Raw genomic sequence first — 12385 nt, 5'->3', positions numbered from 1 at the left:
AGGGAAAGCCGAAGCCCTAATGATGGCCTGTAAATGCCTTCAAGATTTACCCCAGATTTACTGTGATTTCATTTCCTATTCTACCCCCTCTTGCTTACTCTGAAGTAGGTATACTATCATTCTTGTTGTTCATTGAACTTGCTATATATGCTCCTGTTATTCCTTCTGCCTGGAATATTTTCCCCCCAGATACAAGCATGGCTAATTTCTTCCATCTCTTTCATGGCTTTGCTCTTATCACCTCTCTTCAATGAAGTAAACCCTGACAACCTTATTCAATATAGCATCCTGTCCCACCTCTTCCCTCAGTGCTGATACCCCCATACCCTGCTCTACTTTTTCCATAACACTTAACATCTTCAAACATGCTACATCATTTCTATTTTTATGATACCTATTGTTTATTTGTCTCCCCCACCTAGAAGTTACATGAGAGCAGGACTGTTGGCCGTTTGCTTCCCTGATTTATGTAGAGCATGAAGAGCTATGACTGGCATGCAGTGGAAACTGTATAAATACCTATGAATGAATGATCTGCCTTGGAAGACAATTCATCTTTGACAATTATTTCCTTTCCATTTTCAATCTATACTGAAATCCGACCTTTTCTAAGTCCTTCCTTGGTGGCTTTTCCTCTAAAGTGCTCAAAGAATAGGATAGGTTCTAAACTAGTCAGCCACCTTTAGGGTTTTGGTCCAGAAGCTGAGGCTGGCATGAGGGCTATGTTCATCTGAAATAATCAAGTACAGAAAGAGTACAAGAATGAGTGCTGAATATCAAATCGGGAAGTAGAATTTACTTTAAGTCCAAGAGGCATGTGGAACTTGCCTGGAAACAGATAACAAAGCTAAAGGGTCAGAAGACTGGACTACAAGGATGATGCAGCAGGGGAAGCAAGGTGTGAAGACCGCAACAACAGCCATAAGTAGGCCTATGGGTGTATTTCTATCAGCCTGCAAACCCTGCTATGTGTGGGTAGATCGTCTGATAAAGCTGTAATAGTGGTAGTTGGTTCTGTCTTTCCGATGTTTCTTCCATTCATTCTGTCCTTTATGTTCCTTCTATTACCTCAATCCCGGCAAACGTGAGTTGGTGATACAGGAATAGCCTGTTCTTTGTGAGCACAGCTCTCTAACCCAACATTTACCTCAATACCAGATTCATTTTCCAGATCACAGTGTCGATTCTGTCCCTCCTTCCTTTTAAAATTCCTTAGTGTCTCCTCATTGGCTACTGGATAAGGGCCTGACTTGTTAGTCTAGACTTCAAGGTTTGACCCCAACCTAGATTTTGAAACTTCTTTTTGCCTTACTTCTCTATAATCAATTATGTATTCATTCATTCAACAAATTTTTATTGACCCATAGTATGTGCCAGGAATGAGCAAATTCTCTTATCATACTTACACCATTCCCTAAGTCTACATTATATGTTCTTATTTCTGCCCCTTTCCTAATGCGATCCTATTTTCCTGGAATGTTCTTTTTCATCACATCTCTGACTATAGAAATCATATTTGTCTTTTAATACATAGTTAAAATGCCTTGTCTTCCACATTATCAGCCCTGACCATATCCATAATGGCCCCATCTTCTGATATAGACTTACCATGGCATCCACACCGATGGATAATCTTCTCCCTCCTGTTACTGCTGGCTTGGCTCCCTTGCTGCAGCCTCCTCTCCAGATAAGTGAATCTACTTGTTATCCCTGAGCATGCCATACCCTCCTTACCTCAGGCTCACATTCTTCTCTTGGCTTGTAGAACTCTTACTCCTTCTTCGGCCATTAAAATGAGTTCAAAAGCATCTTCTTCAAGAAACATTTCTCTGTCTCCTTCCCACCCTCGGATCAAGTCCTAACAATCCCTCCTCTCTTTGGACATTCTCAGCATCTGGCTTTGTGTGCATTGAGGTACCTGTTTCATACGTTTTGTATTCATTGGATTATTGACATGCCTTTTCCCTCATGTGGCTTGAAGCTCATTTGGACCACAGGAACCATATTCTCTTTGGTTCTCTATCCCCACAGTATGTAGCCCAATTCTCTGTTCATAAGAAAGCCTTCAGTAAGTGTGGAATGAAAGAATGCAGAATGTGGAATGAATATTTGACTTTATATGTTAATAGTCATGACAAATATCAGATATTAAAAGTTTAATACCTGGTATTTGGTCTCAGGTATATAGTCTCACACATATAAACTGCATTAGATTCTATTATATATAATGCAGTCACATAATACATTCTATATATATATACACACATGTATATATATCTATGTATATACATATATATGTATATATACACATGTCTGTGTATGTATAAAATATATCATAATAAGTTTCTACTATATATCTGGTCTGTATGTATGTGTATAGTAGATATATGTGTGTGTGTGTATACACATGTGTGTGTATATATATAATACTGTATTAAATCTCTACCATTTTATATAATACAGTCATATAGTACAGTCTTTCTGTAGAGATACATATAGAAACATATCTCTATATATACACACACATAAGCATGTATGTATATATATAAAATTTGGCATGCAGTCCCCAGTACATAATAGAAATACAATGCCATTGCCTTCCCTTGGGCTAAATGTATCGAGAAAGCTCAATAGTTAACTAACAGGAAGTACAGGTCAGAGCATCATGGTCTCATGGCTGTCTAGTGCAAAACATGGGCCACGTGTGTGAAAGTGGTGACCTGGGTGGTGTTGGCACAGGCCACCTGGGTAGTTCTTGGCACAGGGAACATGCTATGAGCTGTGAGAGTATCTCATAAGCTTCCTGATGGGGTCAGAAACAATGGTGCTTTTCCAGTTCCTAACCTTGTCCCTTTGTCCCACATGTTCTGACACTGTGTCTGTCAGGCCAACCCTCTTATTAGTTCCTGACTCTCTTTTCATCTCAGGGAGCGATCATCTCTCCAAGAAGAGGTTAGGCCTTCTGGAACACTGGCAAAGGTAGTGCCAGGGCATGCTAGATGACTCTTCTGTGTGAAAAAAGGATTTCCCTGAGTGTAAATCCATCCGTCCACCTGACCCCCATTCAAACATAGATAATTCACTCCCTGCCAGTCACCACATCAGTGAATCCCCATCTGCAGTCTGAGGCCCAGAAACAGATGCATAAACACACGTTTTCTTTCCTTTCCACCCTCCTCTTCTCTTCCTTCCCTCCTGTCCTCCTCTCCTTTCCTTCCCTTTCTGTCTGCCCACCTATCTCTTGCCTTCTAGTTCCTTAAGATATGGCTCTGCTTTGATGTACTTTGTACACACAATACAACATTCTGATGGTTAAAATAACCGTTGTCACCTTCTATTGAATTGTTGATATGAAGGCTTATGGATTGAAAACATCTCACCTATTTGTTCTTGTTTGTACAGTGCATTAGAAATATTTTTTGTATGCTTCTTTGGAAGAAAGATGGAATTCAAACAGGTAATTAGCAATCTGTGAATTATGCCTCTAGTCTTTGAAGACCTTTGTGGGCTATGGTTCTGAAAATATTGCTGCAGTCAGCAATAGGACTCTTGATTACTCTAAAACTGAATTTAAGAAGGCATTGCTGGCCATGTTTGATCTCATGTTTGGTAGCTCTTTAGAAATGCCATAAAAACAAGCAGCACTGCTAGAGGAAGTGAGGAGGATTTTCTTATGGTATCACAAAGTTCAAATCACATCATAATAATCATTAGTGGATTGACAACCAAATTCTCATGGTTGACTGCTGTGCAAGAAAATAAAAATGCTTTTGAAAAGACATATATATTTTTTAAATGTCACTACTATTTGGGGTCTGGTGTTTGTTAAAATCTTTTCTGAGGTAAACGTGAAGTCAGGAGATCCTCACTTCATTACTCATCCTGGTCTTGAACCAAGAAGTTTGGAAGGACCCAATTGTCTATTCATGGAGCATGACTGATTGTTACCTTCCACCCCTTCCCAAAGAAACTGAGGCTGAATTGTAGCAATGTATAAAATCTTTAGAAACTTTTGTGTTTACAATCACCACCTGCAAAAAATAAATATTCTGATTGAAGCAAAGGAAATCTATATTGAACCAGACCGTCTATGGTCCATTTTTAATTATGAATGTAAGCACACATTCCATCTTTATCTCTTTTACACATACTAGATGTGCCTGTTCCTCAAGCCATCATTATTAGGAAATAGCCTGGAGTTAACGTGTCTGAAGCGATTATTTAATTTCACTCGGGCAGTATCAGTTTTTCCCCTCAAGAGTTTACATTACAAAATGTTGAAGAAGGAACTTCTTGGTTGAGTTGGCTGGCTTACCAGCAATTTTTGTTATTTTTAAGGTGTTTATAAGTGAGGTAATAGCTCACCTGAGCCCTTAGGACACTGTTAAATTTATATTTTCTCTCTGCCAATATCTGTAAGGGGAGAGTAAAATGAGCATCTTAATTCCTTACTGTACGCTTTTCAATGCAACTGGTCGTCCACCTTCCTTGAAGGGGCTAAATCAGGGGACACTGCAGATGTGCTAAAAAATGTGCTTCAAAGTCTAGTTCAATAGGGAATACCAAAGTGTTTAGAACACACAAGATTACTGCTGATCTCCAGGAGGGTGAATGCATTAGAAAATATCATTACTGATATTCAAAACATCATTGAGTTCTTACTTGAAACTTGTAAACAGGCTGCAAAAGGGAGGCTTGCTGATTTTTGTTTAGGTTTTCTTCATTTGTATCTATCCCAAAATAGTCTTCTTGGAAGTCTATAAAAACAACAACAACAGCAACAACTAGTCCTTTCATTTACAAGATTGTTCGAAGACCGTCTGTTATATCAGTAATGAGCTGTTTCCAGGAAGAAAATACTGATTGTATGCACTGAAGAGTATCATTGCTAGTGCTGAGAAAAACCAGGCATTGTGGATGAAGAGTAAAATGAAACTCTACCAAACACACACAGATCTTGTCCCTCCCATACGTGCCACATGCACATTTTGGTCCTGGAAACTGGGTGAGGATGGCTGGGAAAGAAGGAGAGACAGACAATTTGATGATAGAAAGTAAAGATGTGTCTTCTAACACTTGTTTACTTGTCAGCCTTCTATCATGCTGTTCAGGGCTCTCTACAGATTCTGGAAGAAGATCCAGCATCTCAAGAACAAAGAAGTGGGCTGAGCATAGTTTATGCTAGTAAAAGATGTCACTCATTTTCATTGTTATTATGATTACCACAATTATAATTCAGAATCTGTGGTTGCCAAGAGGAAATTAGATAATGTATAAAACATAGCAATAGATATAATCCCCTCCAGAGCTTCCAATTTAGACTCCTATTTCTGTGCCTTTGTTCATAACCTGAGAGAATTATGAAGATCATCTTTGGTCTATGTTTGAAAAAGCATTATTAAAAATAACTCATGTCATTTTTAAAAAGGCAGGAAAAATAAATTATAGCAATGGGACTAGATGCCAGGTATAGTTAAAAGTTATACGCTGAGTTGAGCAGAGCAGACCACTAATGCAATTAGTAATTTATTCTCCATTAATGCTTTCCATCCATGATTTCTCAGAATACTTTACAATATCCCAATTATATCACACACCCTTTCATTTATTATAGGGAAAACTCATTTTATTCCTATCACAAATCAGAAGTTCAGATCTGTAAATTATTAGATAGTGAACTGATCTTCAAAAGATAGACCAAAAATACATTGTTGGAACTCATTCTCAATCCTATTTCAAACTTCTACTCACTTTGGGACTAGAATAAGGATCAGGAACCTAAATGAAACCTAAGTATGATGGTATGGAAGATGTGTGTTTGGGGCCAAGGCTCTGGGCTTAAAATAAGGGCTACCATAAAGCTTTCTTCTTTTGGCGAGTGCTCCGTTCTGAGCCATTCCATAGTAGAATGGGAGAAAGAGGGGCAAAAGAGGGGCAAAAGAGGGGTGCTGGTTGGGTCCTTCAACAAACTGGCTATACTGAGAAACTAGGGCTGATGTGCCTGAGTTCCAAGTATTTAGGTGGGTTCTAAATCTTAAATCTCATAGCAAACTGACTGGATTTATGTATATTATACCTAAAACAATGTCATTATTGCTCTAAAGCCATATTTGGAATGCCTCTCCACTGGATGCTGATTGTCAAAACCTAGATGTGTTAGAGCCAAATGGATTACTCAGACTTCCTTTAATTGTGTGTGTGTGTGTGTATGTGTGTGTGTGTGTAAAAGAGAGAGAGAGAATGCATGTATCTCTATGGCTGTTTTTTTTGGTTTTGTTTTTGTTTTTTTTCTGGAACATGCCTCACATAGCAAAGCAAGAAAAGAAAGGTAAAATTCAGCCAGCTCTAATATTTATTCAGTACAAGCAAAAAGAGACACTCTTTTCCTATTTTCATTTATTGCAAGGCAAAATTATAAAAATAATAAGGATAATTTTAGAAAGAGAAAGACATCTAGAACTCATTCACTTTTAAGATGAAACAAGAAGGAACTGGAACAAGAATGCAAAAGTGTATCTTGTCATCGTTGTTTCAAAAGAAATTTTTGGGGAAGGGACGCCTGCGTGGCTCAGTCGTTAAGCGTCTGCCTTTGGCTCAGGTCATGATCCCAGGATCCTGGGATTGAGCCCCTCATCTGGCTCCCTGCTCAGCGGGAAGCCTGCTTCTCCCTCTCCCACTCCCCCTGCTTGTGTTCACTCTCTCGCTGTCTCTCTCTCTGTCAAATAAATAAATAAAATCTTTTTTAAAAAAAAAGAAAATTTTGGGGAAGTCTGAAAAGTGCTTTGCTGTGAGTGCTGGTGGTTTAGAGATGCTATTGGCAACTTCTGCAGAAGGAACTTTTGTGAAGAAGCTGCCTGGCTGTGGTCATGCTGACACCGGAAGTGTTCAGTGGATCTTTCAGAATTGTGTATGGCAGTAGACGTGGAAAAAGAAGTGGAGAGAGAGGGATGGAAGCACGTCTGTTCTAAAACTCTATTTTAACACGTGCAAATTCAGTATTCAAAGTTACCATCCAGACAGTTGTGAAGAAGAAGGGGCACACCATGACCAGTAGTGGAACTCAGGCTTAAATAAAATGATTAAGAGGCATTGGCCATAAAGAAGCACATCAAAACTGAAGCAACATCTGACTTTGCAGTTGCATGCAACTTCACCCACTTCAAGATTAAGAACATTCCTGGCATTCTAGAATGTTCAGTTGTACACTTCCCCCAGAGGTACTAATGATTTTTTACTTCTATCACCATTGATTAATTATGCCTTATTCCTGATGTTCATAAAAATGAAATAATACTGTGTGAACTTTTTGTGTGTGTCTGGTGCCTCAACATGATATCTTATGAGATTTATTCACATTATTTTATGTATTGTTAACTTGTTTAATTTTTAATGCTGTCTACTAATCTATTTTATGTCACAATTTCTTTATCTGTTCTTCCATTAATAAACATTTGGGTTGTTTCCAATTTCTGGCTATTATGAATGAGAATTCTCTGAACATTCCCATACATGTCTTTTGATGGATATATGCACTTGTTTCTCTTCGGACTATGCCTAGGAGTGTGATTGCTGGATCATAGGGTAATAATGGCAAACAGTTTTTCAAATTTGTTTGCACCAGTTTGGCTTCCTCAAGGAAGATATGAATGTTCAAGTTTCTCCACATTCTTGCCAACAAGTGATATTATCAATCTTCTGGATTTAGCTATGCTAAAAGGAATGTTTAATTTTCATTTCATTAATAATTAATTATATTGGTTTTTGCTAATTTGTTATGTGGATATTCTTTTTTGTATAGTGCCTGTATGTTGTATATTTGTCCAATTTAAAAAGTAGGTTTGTGGGGTACCTGGGTGAGTCCGTCGGTTGAGCATCTGACTCTTGATTTAGGCTCAGGTCATGATCTCAGGGTCATGAGATCAAGCCCTCATTGGGTTCTGTGCTGGTTGTGGAGTCTCCTTGGGATTCTATCTCTCCCTCTCCCTCTCCCCTCCACCTCCTTCAAAAAAAGGTAGGTTTAACTTTTTCTTACTAGTTTGTAGGAGTTTCTGAGATATACTAAACTAAGCTTTGTGTTGGATATTTGTATTATAAATATCTTCTCTTCCTCTTGGATTATTTTTCATTCCTGGCATCTTTTGATAAATTAGTTCTTAAATTTAATGAGCTATAATTTATCATTTTTTCTTTGATATATATTGCTTTTGCATACTAATTAAGAAATTATTTTCTACCCTAAGGTATGAACATATTCTGTTTTCTTCTGGAAAAAATTTTTTTTCTTGGGCTATTTCATGTTAGTTTTTAAATATGGTGTGAAATAATGGGGCAAGGGTCTTTTTTTTTTCCTCATATAGATATTCAAGTTCTCTAGAGCCATTTCTTGAAAATAATTTTTTTCCTACTGAATTTTAATGGCATCTTTGTCAAATCAATTGACTGTATATGTGTGCATCTATTTCTGGACTGCCTATTCTGTGTACGCATAGTCTTTTGCAAATTTCTTTTCCACTTAGTATATTATGGTTATATTTTTATGATAAATATTCAACATAATGCCCTTTTAATGAATAGACAGGATTTAATTTATAGATACACTAAAATTTACTTACTCCCCATGGCTTATGAATTCACTTATTAAATTTATTTTCTCTCTTATGTATACTGAATCATTATGAATTTTCCATACAAAAGCTGTAAGAATATCAAGACAATTAAATTTTTAATGAAGAGAAGCTCTATTATATACTGTGAAGTGCATTAACATAGCATCAAAAGAACTGAATTCCAATGAAGATTCTGCCATTTTACTTGGTCTCATCTATAATTTGGGCACAATAACACCTACTTCTCAGAATTATAACAGAATATAGCACATTAATGGACATGAAAATGCTTTGAAAATTATAAATTATTATAAAAACATCTTTCCTTATTGATAAATAATAAAAGTTTGACAAGCATAATATCATTTTAGCTTATTTGACAAACATAAAGTCATTCGAGCTTGTTTATGAGGAAATGGACCTTTTCTGGGACAAGACTCTAATTTGGAAGAGACCTCCAATCTTCAGTAACTTTAAATTGTAGTAACCTTTTAAACATTAAGTACGTGTCTTAGCTCCAGAATTGGAGCCATCCTAAATCTGTAATTGTTAGGTTAATTAAATAAATGATTTCAAAGTTTCAAGAAGTACTTCCGCTGTGTTCCTTGTCATCACCTGATGAGGCATGGCAGGCAGACTTGCTCGCCTAGATGCAAAAATCAATGAAGGTGTCTCAGACATAAATTCAAAGACCTGGGAAAATGATGAGAATAAAACAGCCCATAAATTTACTATGGTTGGAGTCAGATAATTATGCATTGCTTGGACACAATGACATTGCAAAAGGATGGTCCTCTTAGACATTTTAGAATGGTCTGCAGGAGACATGATGACCTTGACATCTTCAGCCTTCCCAAAGTAGAGAGCAACAAAGATGTGTCTGCCTTTGCTCATTCCAAGGTGTTGCTCCTCACACTTAGCTCCTTGGATAGTTCTCAGGCCTACATTCCTGAGTTTCAGGGAAATATGGATTTATTCAGAGCACTAGTCCCAGTCCTGTGACATTTTAGTTAACACAGTGTCCTGCTTGTTGCATGTTAGCCAGTGGAAGTAATAACCTAAATGACATGGAAACAGTGCATTTCCTAAAAATTGAATGACTGGAATTGGATGCAATTCTATTCGTAGTGAATACAATCTATCATTACAAGTGTTTTGAAAGCACAGACTTTGGAAAAAGAGTACGTGTTATTGGTGGGCAAGGAGAAGATAAAATGTCCACAATAAGCTGCTGAAAAGAAGCAATGAGTCATTACTTGTAGGTGCAGGGTACAACAGAGTCATGAAATTGTTGAGGGTAAAATGTCATATATCTGTTTTGTTGGCATATCAGTCACTGATCTGGTTCACAGTTTTGTGAACAATAAGAAAAAAGTGCACTCTCCTTTAGTTTTAGGAGAAGGACTATTATGACAAGAATAGTGAAACATTCTTTAAATTTTCCTTGTATCCTTAGAACTAATAGGGTATCTGAAATCATCAAAACCATAGTAAAAGAAGATAAAGTGACTGAGAAACTAAAAATCACTTATCTGTGTTCTCCCAGAATAGTTAAACATTTAATTCCAAATTGCAGAGATAACCTAAAAGGAAAGGTATCCAAAGAATAGGGTGTTAAAACTTCTTTATCTCATTACCTCTTCTCACAACTGTTTAGTTAAGGTGGAGGGTGTCTTCATGAACTTTGTAATTTAAATCCTTGACGTGGTAATTAATGAGGAAAAAAAGTCACAGCTTCTTTGGTGTTTTGTGGTATCTATGTACTGTCTAGAAGAAACGCAACTTAGATGCAGACACAAAGAGCTTGAGAGTAAAAGGGTTGGAAAAAGATTCACTGTGAAACAGTAACCATAACGGATCTGGAGTAGTTATATTAATATCAAAAAAAGTAAACCTCAATATAATAAATATCATTAGAAACAAAGAAAGACATTTCATAATGTTAAAAGGGTCAACATGTTAGAAAGATATAATCATTATAAATGTATACACACCTAATAATAGAGACCTCCAATACTTAAAGCAAAAATAACAGAGTTGAAAGGAGAAATACACAGTTAAAAAATGGTTGGAGATTTCAGTACTGCACTCCAATAATCAATATAACATAACAGAAAAACAGCAAAGGTATAAAAGACTGAACAACATTACCAACCAGTGTTACTTAACTGATATTGTGGCACATTTCACTCAATAACTATAGAACACGTCTTTTTGGAATGGAATATTCTACAGGATAGACTATATGCTGGCCCATGCAATAATTCTCAGTATGATTTTTAAAAATTGAAATCATGCAAAGTGTATTTTCTGACCACAACAAAATTAGATATTCACAACAGAAAGAAATATGTGTCAAATATTGGGGTACTATATACTTCTAAATAACCCATGGGTCAAAGAAGAAACCAAAATGGAATAAAAAATTATTTTGAGTTGAATGAAAACTAAAACAAAGCAGGTAGAAACTATGGAATGCAATTAAAACAATGCTTAGAGGGAAATTTATAACTCTAGATGCTTATAACACCAAAGAAGAAGGTTTCCAATCCCAATAATCTAAGCTTCCATCTTAAAAAAGAAATAGAAAAAGAAAAGCAAACTAAATCCAGAATAAGAAGAAGGAAGGGAATAATAAAGATTAAAGTAGAAACCTGTGTTTACAAATTACTGAAATGGACTCAAGAAGAAATAGAAAGTCAGAAAACATGAGTAAGTAATTACAATTAAATTACAAGTAATTTAATTAGTAATTTAAAATCTTCCCACAAACAAAAGTCCTGCCTCTTATGTCCTCAATAGTGCATTCTGTCAAATGCCTAAAGTGATAACAATTTTTACAAACTCATAAAATAGATGAAAAGGGAACACTTCTCATCTCATTTTTTTTTCAGGCCAGAATTACTCTGATACCAAAGACAGACAAAAACATCGCAAGAAAAGAAAACTATAGATGGATGTCCCTCAAAAATATAGATGCAAAACTCCTCAACAAAATATTAGCAAAACAAATTCAGTGGCATATCAAAAAGGATTCTATACCATGAGTGTGTGAGATTTGCCTTAGGAGTGCATACTTGGTGTTACAGCTGAAAACCAACTAATTGAATAACCATATTAATAGAATAAAGAACAGAAACAACATGGCTATCTCAATAGACACAGAAAACACATTTGGTATATACATTTCTGGTCAGGGATATACATTTACGTTGGAAAACATTTTGGGAGCTTCCTAAAAAGTTGAATATATCCTTACCACACAGTCTTGTAGTGCCAAGTTCCACTTCTAGGAATCTACACAAGAGAAGTAAAAAACTATGTACACACAAAGAATTGTATGTGAATGTTTACAGCAGCAGCATTCATAATAGTCCCCAACTGGAAGCAACCCAAATGCCTATGAATTTCAAAATGTGGTGTATCCATATAATTAAATGCTATTCAGCAATAAAAAAGGAACAAAATACTGGTACATTCTACAGCATGGATGAACCACAAAAACATTACCCTAAGTGAAAGAAGCCACACAAAAACACAAATCTCTATAATATTTGATTCCATTTATATGAGATGTCCAGAAAAGGCAAATTTCCTGAGACAGAGAGGAGATCAATGGTTGCCTGTGTTCGGATGTTGAAGCAGGATTGAGTACAGACTCGGGAATTTTTTGGAGTGATAGAAATGGTCGAAAACTGACTTGTGATGGTTGCCAACTCTGGAAATTCATAAAAATCATTTAATTCTATGAATGCAATGGGTGAATTTTATGGTATGTG

The 12385-nt window shown here is 36.4% G+C and overlaps 1 protein-coding gene and 1 pseudogene across 4 annotated transcripts in view; both read left to right on the top strand.

The window, feature by feature from the left end:
- Nucleotides 1-12385, top strand: part of HS6ST3 (heparan sulfate 6-O-sulfotransferase 3) — a 647122-nt gene that overhangs the window by 467383 nt on the left and 167354 nt on the right. The gene's annotated exons all lie outside the window — the stretch shown is intronic.
- On the top strand, nucleotides 8217-12059 carry LOC116631527 (annotated as a pseudogene).

The sequence above is a fragment of the Phoca vitulina genome, unplaced genomic scaffold (assembly GCF_004348235.1).
Source record: "Phoca vitulina isolate PV1807 unplaced genomic scaffold, GSC_HSeal_1.0 scaffold5, whole genome shotgun sequence".
NCBI classification, from domain to species: Eukaryota; Metazoa; Chordata; class Mammalia; order Carnivora; family Phocidae; genus Phoca; species Phoca vitulina.
Note: the sequence above shows the minus strand (reverse complement) of the source record. Positions and strands in the feature narration are given on the sequence as shown.